Below are 12,500 nucleotides of genomic sequence, written 5' to 3'. Positions count from 1 at the left end.
GACCGACGGCGGACTACGACGAGAACGCCTTAAGCTTCGCCAACGTTTCGCCAACTCGTGCGGGAGACTTTTTCCGCTTCGCGGCAAGTCGTCGCGCCGTGCTCTCCGCATCAACCGCGTACGCAGCGAACCGCAAACGTCGGGCGCAGCCTCCTCACCTCCCTGCGCTTTGCGCGCGAACGTTCCCTGTTCGCGCGGCAAAGCCTGGAGGAGGCACGGCCCCGCAGCGTGTTCGAGCGCCCGGTCTACGGGACACCCTGCTTACTTCGAGGGCAACAAGCGCAACGCAAGGCTGCGATCTCGCGCACTTTGCGCACGGCTGGAGAAGCTTTGCTGGCCGGCTTTCGCTCCTCGTGTTTACCGTGCGTTAAAGTTGCGCGTCCGTGGCTCTCGCAGCTCTTGCGCGCCCGGTCGCAGAGAGGAGTACGCAACCTCGACCGCACTTTCCCTGCAGGCTTCCTTCCGACTCGAAGTCCTGCGGCGGTCTCAACGAGGTGCCACATCCTCAATGCAGTCGGTCGCCCCCGTTTCGGTTGGGCTCTGGCACGACGGTCGCCACCGTCTCGCCCTTGAGTGGCCGCTGTTGGCGCTCGCTGTGAGGTGTTCAGCGTGCTGTCCGTGTTGCCGACGCGGTCAAAACGAGTCGACGGCTCACGTTCCCTTGTGCGCCGAAGGCTCTCTTGATATGTGATCCGACCCTCAGACAGACGAAGCCAAGGGAAGACCCAAGGCCGCAATGTGCGTTCAAAGAATCAGTGCTCAGTGTGTCCTGCAATTCACACCAAGTCTCGCAGCTGGCTGCGTTCTTCATCGACCCGAGAACCGAGTGATCCACCGCTTAGAGTCGTGAAAAAGTGTTTGTTCAATTCCGTACAGTCAAAACCAAACGTTTCTGGCACTCGGCCAAACAGTGGCCAAGAAGGGCGCTTTTCAGCGCACGCTTGGACTCCAAAACTCTGCCGCGCCTTTTTCGGCTGCCGCAAATCGAGCAAACGGTGTGTTTCGGACGGCGTTTCGCTTTCGCTACTTGCGAGTGCTTTCGTGGTCCACCCCTCTATAAATACTCGGGAGGCGTCGAAGCCGGTTCTCCAAGCCGGACCCGTAGGTATCGTTGTGTGCTCGCTCTCATTGGCCCGCCTAACCAGAAAATGCCTGCGGTACACCCATTTGGATAAGAGTGCACGCAGATGCGGGCCTCGACGGCTACACATTTCCTCGGGCGGCCGCCTCCCGGCCTCCGTGGAGCGCGGGATGCACGGTCCCATCGACAAGCCTCTCCCGTTTTTACCGTGGCGTCGCGGTTCACCACGGCAGGCGGGTCGGTCTCCTCCGCATAAAAAGGGGGACCCCCGCTTTTTGTTCCACGAAATCGCACAAGCTTTTTTCGCATCCACGGTTTGCCACCGCACACCAAAATGCCGATCCGGCTGCCTACTTTAGCCAACAGGTGGAGCCAGGCGCGCCGTACTTGCGCGGCACTTCCCACGTCCACCGAAGTCGGTGCCAAGGACCACTTTCGGCGCCGGAGCCGCGTACGAGCCTACTCGAGGCGGAAGAACGAAGCCAGCAAGGGCCTGGCCGCAAGTGCGTTCAATTGTCGGGACGTCCAAGTCCCTCGTTCTTCCGTGCTTCCTCTTTCGGCAAGTCGTTGCGGCACCTTCCCAAAGCGCGCAGACCCGCTAATCGCGACGAGCGCGACGTGGCCGTGCCGCCTTTCCCTCGGCAGCAAGCAAAACGCCTGGCAACGTCGACGCTCCCCTAACCGCGATCTCGCACCGTGTTTCGTGTGGCGAATTCAAAAGCCGGCCGGCGCTGCTGCAACCATTACGGTCGGTACGCATACGCCGCGGAGGGCGGGACGGTCATCGGAGCGTGCGGTTCCTCCATCGAGTACTGCGCACCTCGGCCGTCGCATCGCCGTGCCATGACCGGCCGCGCGTCAACGCGAACCGGTGCCAGCGAGATCCCTCGCCTGCAAGAACCGACCGGCAGCCTCCGTCACCCGAGGACGCGGAGGCGCTTGCCGCGGACGGCGGGACGGTATGCACTGGTGCACAGCGGACCCGTCACATCGCCAGTTCCTTGACCGACCGCCGACGCTTGTGCCGTTCCTCTCGTACTTGGCAGTCGCCGCGCGATTGTCGGGTCTCGTTCTTGCACGCTCGAACGGTCGGGAGGGCACTCGGCTGGCGTTTCGGGAACGCGCAGCCTCGCCTTCTACCGACGTAACCACGACTCGCCGTTCGCGCTCCGCCGCTCCTGTTTACAGTACTAGGCGGTCCCGCAGCGGTCGGGTCGCGCATTTCGAGCGCTTCGAGCCACGGTGCAGTGGCGGGTCGAAAGCCGACCTATGAGTGCGTTGCGCCGTTTGTACCCGCGTCCGCCACCTGGCCGACCGTCCAAGGTCGCGGTGTTGGCGTCCGCTGGGCGCAACAATTTGTCACGGGGTGCCGCTCCACATTCAGGCAGCCCCGTGGGGAAAAGCCGACCCCGCGTCCAAACGGGGTCAGCGGCAGAAAGTGTCGGGCGCAGACGCAGCTGAGGCGCTCACCCTTCACAATCCGTTAATGATCCTTCCGCAGGTTCACCTACGGAAACCTTGTTACGACTTTTACTTCCTCTAAATGATCAAGTTTGGTCATCTTTCCAACAGACCGGCGCAACCGAAAGGCCGCGCCGGACATCGGTCCGAAGACCTCACTAAATCATTCAATCGGTAGTAGCGACGGGCGGTGTGTACAAAGGGCAGGGACGTAATCAACGCGAGCTTATGACTCGCGCTTACTGGGAATTCCTCGTTCAAGGGGAACAATTGCAAGCCCCTATCCCAATCACGAAAGAAGTTCCACGGGTTACCCAGTCTTTTCAGACAGGGATAAAGACACGCTGCTTCCTTCAGTGTAGCGCGCGTGCGGCCCCGGACATCTAAGGGCATCACAGACCTGTTATTGCTCTGTTTCGTGCGGCTAGGAGCCGCTTGTCCCTCTAAGAAGGTTGTAAGGTGCTGGGAACCCCGCACCTATTTAATAGGCTAGAGTCTCGTTCGTTATCGGAATTAACCAGACAAATCGCTCCACCAACTAAGAACGGCCATGCACCACCATCCACCGAATCAAGAAAGAGCTCTCAATCTGTCAATCCTCCCAGTGTCCGGGCCGGGTAAGTTTTCCCGTGTTGAGTCAAATTAAGCCGCAGGCTCCACTCCTGGTGGTGCCCTTCCGTCAATTCCTTTAAGTTTCAGCTTTGCAACCATACTTCCCCCGGAACCCAAATACTTTGGTTTCCCGGAAGCTGCCCGCCGAGTCATTTGAGTAACTCAGGCGGATCGCTGGTTGGCATCGTTTATGGTCAGAACTAGGGCGGTATCTGATCGCCTTCGAACCTCTGACTTTCGTTCTTGATCAATGAAAACATTCTTGGCAAATGCTTTCGCAGTAGTTCGTCTTGCGACGGTCCAAGAATTTCACCTCTAGCGCCGCAATACGAATGCCCCCGTCCGTCCCTCTTAATCATTACCTCGTATTCCAAAAACCAACAGAACAGAAACGAGGTCTTGTTCTATTATTCCATGCAAGTTTATTCAGGCGACTCGCCTGCGTTGAGCACTCTAATTTTTTCAAAGTAAAAGCACCGGCCATCTCGAGGCACACAATGAAGTGCACCAAGAAAGAACCGGCATGATGTTCAGTCCGAGCCGTCGCATCGGGTAGATGCACTACTCGTCTGGAACTGAGATCCAACTACGAGCTTTTTAACCGCAGCAGCTTTAGTATACGCTATTGGAGCTGGAATTACCGCGGCTGCTGGCACCAGACTTGCCCTCCAATTGATCCTCGTTAAAGGATTTAGAGTGTACTCATTTCAATTACGGGGCCTCAAAAGAGTCCCGTATTGTTATTTTTCGTCACTACCTCCCCGTGCCGGGAGTGGGTAATTTGCGCGCCTGCTGCCTTCCTTGGATGTGGTAGCCGTTTCTCAGGCTCCCTCTCCGGAATCGAACCCTGATTCTCCGTTACCCGTAACAACCATGGTAAGCAAGTAACCTACCATCGAAAGTTGATAAGGCAGACACTTGAAAGAAACGTCGCCGGCTCGTGGCCATGCGATCAGCACAAAGTTATCCAGAGTCACCACACAATACGGGCCGAAACCCGATCGATCTTGGTCTAATAAAAGCACCCGTTACCCAAAGGGCTCCAGGCTCACTGCATGTATTAGCTCTAGAATTGCCACAGTTATCCAAGTAGGAAGAAACGATCTAAGGAACCATAACTGATTTAATGAGCCATTCGCGGTTTCGCCTTATTTCGGCATGTACTTAGACATGCATGGCTTAATCTTTGAGACAAGCATATGATTACTGGCAGGATCAACCAGGTAATCGTTCGACTGCGCGTCCGTCCTCGCCTTCGGCGGGCCGGACGCAGTCTGTGTGCGGCGGAGGCCACCTTCAGGCGCCCCAACACGCTTATTTTGCACTCCGAGATGACGGCGTTCGAGCTCGCTACGGCACAACCTTCCCGAAAGACGAGTGGGAGCCGTGCGGCAAGAAGCACGTTCATGCTCGCTCTTTTTCGTTGCATCGACTCGGTCGCGCCGTGCGGGTTGCCCAAGCCCGCTGCACTGTCGGTGGACCGGCCGGAACTAGCAACGGAGCCGAGACTGCAAAGCCGCCAGACGACGGGTCACGCCCGCGTCTTCGGCGCTTTCGCATCTGAATCGCCCGAGGACGACACGGAACACACCTCGATATCGTGGTAAAACGGCACCGTCCGACAACCAGCCCCTAACGCATCAAGCGGATGAGGCTGCAGACGACTGCCGTGGATTCCCCTGGAGCAGACCCGAGGACACGCTTGACGAGGCCGAAGCCCGCCGCATATCAGACACCCGGTCGCTTTCGCGTACGCCGCTCACGAGAACCCCCACATAATAGCAGCGATAAGTACCCAGACCTCCTTGGGCACTAATACGAGCGTACTCGAGAAAATTTCACCGCGGGTGTGCCCCGAAACGTGTGGCACGTTGAGCGTGCCACAAGTCTACGTCGCTCTCAAACCCGCCGAGGTCGTAGAATTTGCGACCCTACTCACGAAATTCCCACCGAGGATACGGCCGCAAACGTACCGCACCTTGGGTAGGCCACGAGTTTGTGCAACACTACGCTGACGGCACAGCACCGAGGTCGTGCGCGCACGCACGGGAAAATTCCGCCGCGGTTTCTGCCGAAAACGTGAGGCACCACGACTCTCCGCAAGTTCGCGTCGACTGCGAAAGACCGAAGTCGTGAACGACGTGTCCGCTACTCGCCGCCGACACGCTGGACACCAAACGTACAACGACTCGACGGCGTCGTAGAGGCCCACGACGCGGTTTTCCTTAACGACGTCTCGGCGTGGCACCGACAGGTTAGAACGGCCGACCAACGTTCCCTGTCCGCCGTTCGGCTCAGTCGAAGGGCTCGGCGACTTCGGCAACGCTGCGAAGCCGCACGGTGACGCACGCCATGTCCCCATTTTTTTTTTTTTTTCTTTCTGCGTCTGCCGGGGTGCCCCTATAATAGCAGCGATAAGCACCCAGACCGCCGTGGGTCGCTCGCCCCGGCTGACGTGGTTTTTCGTACTCCTGCGGCGGTCGCCGTCAAGCACGTCCAAATACGCTACTTTCGTGGGCGCATTCACGCTCTTTCGCTTCGCCGGAGTGCCAGCACTCACTCTGCCAAAAACGGCGAACATCCGAGCGGCGGTTCCCACTTTTGCGTCGGCGTCGCAAACCCCGCCCCGGCAGACGAGGTTTGCCGTACTCGTGCGACGGTGGCCGGCGGGCACGTCGAAAGACGCCGATATCGTGCGCGAATTGGCGCACCTTGGCTTCACCGGAGTGCCGCCACTGACTCCTCCAAAAACGGCGAAGATCCGAGCGGCGCTTCCCACTTTCGCATCGGCGTCCCGAACTCCGCCCCGGCTGACGCGGTTTACCGTACTCGTGCGACGGTCGCCGGCGAGCACGTGGAAAGACGCCGATATCGTGCCCGAATCGGCTCCGTTCGGCTTCGCCGGAGTGCCAGCACTGGCTCGGCGAAAGACGACGAACATCCGAGCGACGGTTCTCACTATTGCGTACGCGTCGCAAACCCCGCCCCGGCAGACGCACTTTGCCGTACTCGTGCGACGGTCGCCGGCGAGCACGTAGAAAGACGCCGATATCGTGCCGGAATCGGCCCCGTTTGGCTTCGCCGGAGTGCCAGCACTCACTCGGCCACAAACGGCGAACATCCGAGCGGCGGTTCCCACTTAGCCGTCGGCGTCCCGAACTCCGCCCCGGCAGACGCGGTTGCCGAGCTCGTGCGACTAGCGACCGCGAAGCCGTCTCGCGACGCCGCTTTCGTGCGCGGCTCCCACTGCGACCTGGGTCACCCGAGGTCGACGAGCAAGAAAGAATGTCGAAAAAAAATTTTTTTTTTTTTTGCGTCTGCCGGGGTGCCCCTATAATAGCAGCGATAAGCACCCAGACCGCCATGGGTCGCTCGCCCCGGCTGACGTGGTTTTTCGTTTTCCTGCGGTGGTCGTCGTCAAGCACGTCCAAACACGCCACTTTCGTGGGCGCATTCGCGCTCTTTCGCTTCGCCGGAGTGCCAGCACTCACTCTGCCAAAAACGGCGAACATCCTAGTGGCGGTTCCCACTTTTGCGTCGGCGTCGCCAACCCCGCCCCGGCATACGCGGTTTGCCGTACTCGTGCGGCGGTGGCCGGCGGGCACGTCGAAAGACACCGATATCGTGCGCGAGTCGATGCTTCTTGGTCTCGCAGGAGGGCCGCCACTCACTCCTGCAAAAACGGCGAAGATCCGAGCGGCGCTTCCCACTTTTTCGTCGGCATCGCAAACCTCGCCCCGGCAGACGCGCTTTGCCGTACTCGTGCGACGGTCGCCGGCGAGCACGTCGAAATACGCCGATATCGTGCCCGAATCGGCCCCGTTTCGCTTCGCCGGAGTGCCAGCACTCACTCGGCCAAAAACGGCGAACATCCGAGCAGCGGTACCCACTTAGCCGTCGGCATCCCGAACTCCGCGCCGGCTGACGCGGTTGCCGAGCTCGTGCGACTAGCGACCGCGAACGCGTCTCGCGACGCCGCTTTCGTGCGCGGCTCCCATTGCGACCTGGGTTACCCGAGCTCGACCAGCAAAAAAGAAGGTCGAAAAAAAATTTTTTTTTTCTGCGTCTGCCGGGGTGCCCCTATAATAGCAGCGATAAGCACCCAGACCGCCGTGGGTCGCTCGCCCCGGCTGACGTGGTTTTTCGTACTCCTGCAGCGGTCGCCGTCAAGCACGTCCAAATACGCCACTTTCGTGGGCGCTTTCGCGCTCTTTCGCGTCGCCGGTGTGCCAGCACTCACTCTGCCAAAAACGGCGAACATCCTAGTGGCGGTTCCCACTTTTGCGTCGGCGTCGCCAACCCCGCCCCGGCATACGCGGTTTGCCGTACTCGTGCGGCGGTGGCCGGCGGGCACGTCGAAAGACACCGATATCGTGCGCGAGTCGATGCTTCTTGGTCTCGCAGGAGGGCCGCCACTCACTCCTGCAAAAACGGCGAAGATCGAGCGGCGCTTCCCACTTTTTCGTCGGCATCGCAAACCTCGCCCCGGCAGACGCGCTTTGCCGTACTCGTGCGACGGTCGCCGGCGAGCACGTCGAAATACGCCGATATCGTGCCCGAATCGGCCCCGTTTCGCTTCGCCGGAGTGCCAGCACTCACTCGGCCAAAAACGGCGAACATCCGAGCAGCGGTACCCACTTAGCCGTCGGCATCCCGAACTCCGCGCCGGCTGACGCGGTTGCCGAGCTCGTGCGACTAGCGACCGCGAACGCGTCTCGCGACGCCGCTTTCGTGCGCGGCTCCCATTGCGACCTGGGTTACCCGAGCTCGACCAGCAAAAAGAAGGTCGAAAAAAAATTTTTTTTTTCTGCGTCTGCCGGGGTGCCCCTATAATAGCAGCGATAAGCACCCAGACCGCCGTGGGTCGCTCGCCCCGGCTGACGTGGTTTTTTCGTACTCCTGCAGCGGTCGCCGTCAAGCACGTCCAAATACGCCACTTTCGTGGGCGCTTTCGCGCTCTTTCGCGTCGCCGGTGTGCCAGCACTCACTCTGCCAAAAACGGCCAACATCCGAGCGGCGGTTCCCACTTTTGCGTCGGCGTCGTAAACCCCGCCCCGGCAGACGCGGTTTGCCCTACTCGTTCGACGGTCGCCGGCGAGCGCGTCGAAAGACGCCGATATCGTGCGCTAATTGGCGCTCCTTGGCTTCTCCGGAGTGCCGCCACTCACTCCTCCAAAAACGGCGAAGATCCGAGCGGCGTTCTCCACTTTCGCATCGGCGTCCCGAACTCCGCCCGGGCTGACGCGGTTTACCGTACTCGTGCGACGGTCGCCGCCGGGCACGTCGAAAGACGCCGATATCGTGCCGTAATCGGCCCCGTTTGGCTTCGCCCGAGTGCCAGCACTCACTCGGCCAAAAACGGCGAACATCCGAGCAGCGTTTCCCACTTTCGCATCGGCGTCCCGAAGCCCGCCCCGGCAGACGCGGTTTGCCCTACTCGAGCGACGGTCGCCGGCGATCACGTCGAAAGGCGCCGAATTCGTGCACGAATCGATGCTTCTTGGTCTCGCAGGAGGGCCGCCACTCACTCCTGCAAAAACGGCGAAGATCCGAGTTGCGCTTCCCACTTTTTCGTCGGCGTCCCGAACTACGCCCCGGCTGACGCGGTTTACCGTACTCGTGCGACGGTCGCCGGCGGGCACTTCAAAATACGCCGATTTCGTGGGCGCATTCACGCTGTTTCGCTTCCCCGGAGTGCCAACACTCACTCTGCCGAAAGCGGCGATCATCCGAGCGGCGGTTCCCACTTTTGCGTCGGCTTCGCAAACGGCGCCCCGGCAGACGCGCTCGTGCGACGTACTCGTGCGACGGTCGCCGGCGAGCACGTCGAAAGACGCCGATATCGTGCTCGAATCGACCCCGTTTCGCTTCGCCGGAGTGCTGCCAGTCACGGCGCAGAGAACGGCGAACAAGTGTTTTTTTTTTTTTTTCCTAGAATTTGTGTTATAGAAGGCACATTTGATATCGGACGATAATTTTCAACTTTATCACGCGCACCGATTTTCGTGTAGAGGTTTGCAAGTTTATGGGAATTTCTCCACTTGGAATAATGCGATTTAGTAGTACTACGAGAACTTCATGGATGTACTCAAGGGTACGGGGCAAGTCAGTTACGTCAACACCTGCAGATTTTTTACACTTCAAACTGAAAATTGTTGGTTGTGAGTCCTCGTGTGATATTAAAGGCCGATTCGCTAACACATAGAACAAAGAAAGAAAGGAAGAAAAAACGCCCGCGCTCGCTCAAGAAACCTGGGTTCGCAACAAGTGGCAACAACAAGCAACCGAGCGAGTGCGCCAAAACCCGTGGCGGCCGAACAAACGCGAAGTCCCAACCGCGTCAGCCGGGGCGGCACGGGACAGGAAAAATCACTTCAGCCGGGGCGGCGGGGCACCGAATAAACCTCGTCACCTCGTCGCAGGATAAAAGAGGAAACAAAAAGTCTAAACAGCGTCTGCTGGAGCGAATGCGTAATAAAACAACAACAACAACAAAAAAAAAACACCCGCGCTCAAGAAGTCTGCAATCCTCACAAAAGGCGACTGTGACCGAGCAGCGTCAGCCGGGGCCGTGCGGAAACGGAAAAACCGCGACTACCGGGGCGTCGAGGCACCGAAAAATCCACTTCAGCCGCGGCGAAAAAAAAACAAAAAGAAAGACGGAGGGGGGGGGGGGAACCACGTCTGCCGGGGCGAAGGAAAAAAAAAAACGCGTCTGCCGGGGCGAGCCCGGGTGCGGCACCACCGGGAAAACTGTGGCAAACAGACATGGCGATCGAGTGAGTGGGCCGCCAGCCAGGCTCAGCCAAAAAGTGCAAAGTCCGAACTGCGTCAGCCGGGGCGGCAAAAACCGCGTCAGCCGGGGCGGCGCAAAAAACCGCGTCTGCCGGGGCGGCACGAAACCGCGTCAGCCGGGGCGGGGCGAAAACTGCGTCAGCCGGGGCGAAAAGAAAAAAAAAAAACGCGTCTGCCGGGGCAAGCCCGGGTGCGGCACCACCGGGAAAACTGTGGCAAACAGACATGGCGATCGAGTGAGTGGGCCGCCAGCCAGGCACAGCCGAAAAGTGCAAAGTCCGAACCGTGTCAGCCGGGGCGACGCAAAAACCGCGTCAGCCGGGGCGGCGCGAAAACCGCGTCAGCCGGGGCGGCACGAAACCGCGTCAGCCGGGGGCGGCGCGAAAACTGCGTCAGCCGGGGCGGCGCGAAAACCTCGTCAGCCGGGGCGAGCGAAAAGGGGGGGGGGGGAACCACGTCTGCCGGGGCGAAAGAAAAAAAAAACGCGTCTGCCGGGGCGAGCCCGGGTGCGGCACCACCGGGAAGACTGTGGCAAACAGACATGGCGATCGAGTGAGTGGGCCGCCAGCCAGGCTCAGCCCAAAAAGTGCCAAGTCCGAACTGCGTCAGCCGGGGCGGCAAAAACCGCGTCAGCCGGGGCGGCGCGAAAACCGCGTCTGCCGGGGCGGCGCGAAAACTGCGTCTGCCGGGGCGAGCCCGGGTGCGGCACCACCGGGAAAACTGTGGCAAACAGACATGGCGATCGAGTGAGTGGGCCGCCAGCCAGGCACAGCCGAAAAGTGCTAAGTCCGAACTGCGTCTGCCGGGGCGGCACGAAACCGCGTCAGCCGGGGCGGCGCGAAAACCGCGTCTGCCGGGGCGGCACGAAACCGCGTCAGCCGGGGCGGCGCGAAAACTGCGTCAGCCGGGGCGAGCCCGGGTGCGGCACCACCGGGAAAACTGTGGCAAACAGACATGGCGATCGAGTGAGTGGGCCGCCAGCCAGCACAGCCGAAAAGTGCTAAGTCCGAACTGCGTCTGCCGGGGCGGCACGAAACCGCGTCAGCCGGGGCGGCGCGAAAACCGCGTCTGCCGGGGCGGCACGAAACCGCGTCAGCCGGGCGGCGCGAAAACTGCGTCAGCCGGGGCGAGCCCGGGTGCGGCACCACCGGGAAAACTGTGGCAAACAGACATGGCGATCGAGTGAGTGGGCCGCCAGCCAGGCACAGCCGAAAAGTGCTAAGTCCGAACTGCGTCAGCCGGGGCGGCAAAAACCGCGTCAGCCGGGGCGGCGCAAAAAACCGCGTCTGCCGGGGCGGCACGAAACCGCGTCAGCCGGGGCGGCGCGAAAACTGCGTCAGCCGGGGCGAAAGAAAAAAAAAAAAACGCGTCTGCCGGGGCGAGCCCGGGTGCGGCACCACCGGGAAAACTGTGGCAAACAGACATGGCGATCGAGTGAGTGGGCCGCCAGCCAGGCACAGCCGAAAAGTGCTAAGTCCGAACTGCGTCTGCCGGGGCGGCACGAAACCGCGTCAGCCGGGGCGGCGCGAAAACCGCGTCTGCCGGGGCGGCACGAAACCGCGTCAGCCGGGGCGGCGCGAAAACTGCGTCAGCCGGGGCGAGCCCGGGTGCGGCACCACCGGGAAAACTGTGGCAAACAGACATGGCGATCGAGTGAGTGGGCCGCCAGCCAGGCACAGCCGAAAAGTGCTAAGTCCGAACTGCGTCTGCCGGGGCGGCACGAAACCGCGTCAGCCGGGGCGGCGCGAAAACCGCGTCTGCCGGGGCGGCACGAAACCGCGTCAGCCGGGGCGGCGCGAAAACTGCGTCAGCCGGGGCGAGCCCGGGTGCGGCACCACCGGGAAAACTGTGGCAAACAGACATGGCGATCGAGTGAGTGGGCCGCCAGCCAGGCACAGCCGAAAAGTGCAAAGTCCGAACCGTGTCAGCCGGGGCGACGCAAAAACCGCGTCAGCCGGGGCGGCGCGAAAACCGCGTCAGCCGGGGCGGCACGAAACCGCGTCAGCCGGGGCGGCGCGAAAACTGCGTCAGCCGGGCGGCGCGAAAACCTCGTCAGCCGGGGCGAGCGAAAAGGGGGGGGGGGGGAACCACGTCTGCCGGGGCGAAAGAAAAAAAAAACGCGTCTGCCGGGGCGAGCCCGGGTGCGGCACCACCGGGAAGACTGTGGCAAACAGACATGGCGATCGAGTGAGTGGGCCGCCAGCCAGGCTCAGCCCAAAAAGTGCCAAGTCCGAACTGCGTCAGCCGGGGCGGCAAAAACCGCGTCAGCCGGGGCGGCGCGAAAACCGCGTCTGCCGGGGCGGCGCGAAAACTGCGTCAGCCGGGGCGAGCCCGGGTGCGGCACCACCGGGAAAACTGTGGCTAACAGACATGGCGATCGAGTGAGTGGGCCACCAGCCAGGCTCAGCCAAAAAGTGCCAAGTCCGAACTGCGTCAGCCGGGGCGGCAAAAACCGCGTCAGCCGGGGCGGTGCAAAAAAACCGCGTCTGCCGGGGCGGCACGAAACCGCGTCAGCCGGGGCGGCGCGAAAACTGCGTCAGCCGGGGCGAAA

General features: G+C 61.2%; 2 non-coding genes across 2 annotated transcripts; both read right to left on the bottom strand.

Annotated features, from left to right (window-relative positions):
- Window positions 1–693: 693 nt before the first annotated feature.
- On the bottom strand, window positions 694–846 carry LOC142792383 (5.8S ribosomal RNA). Its single transcript, XR_012890874.1, has one exon. It is a non-coding gene; the product is annotated as a 5.8S ribosomal RNA (ribosomal RNA).
- Window positions 847–2,565: 1,719 nt separating this feature from the next.
- LOC142792399 (small subunit ribosomal RNA) lies at window positions 2,566–4,380 on the bottom strand. Its single transcript, XR_012890889.1, has one exon. It is a non-coding gene; the product is annotated as a small subunit ribosomal RNA (ribosomal RNA).
- Window positions 4,381–12,500: the final 8,120 nt, after the last annotated feature.

This window comes from Rhipicephalus microplus, unplaced genomic scaffold (assembly GCF_043290135.1).
Source record: "Rhipicephalus microplus isolate Deutch F79 unplaced genomic scaffold, USDA_Rmic scaffold_218, whole genome shotgun sequence".
NCBI classification, from domain to species: domain Eukaryota; kingdom Metazoa; phylum Arthropoda; class Arachnida; order Ixodida; family Ixodidae; genus Rhipicephalus; species Rhipicephalus microplus.
This window is presented reverse-complemented; position numbering and strand designations above follow the sequence as displayed.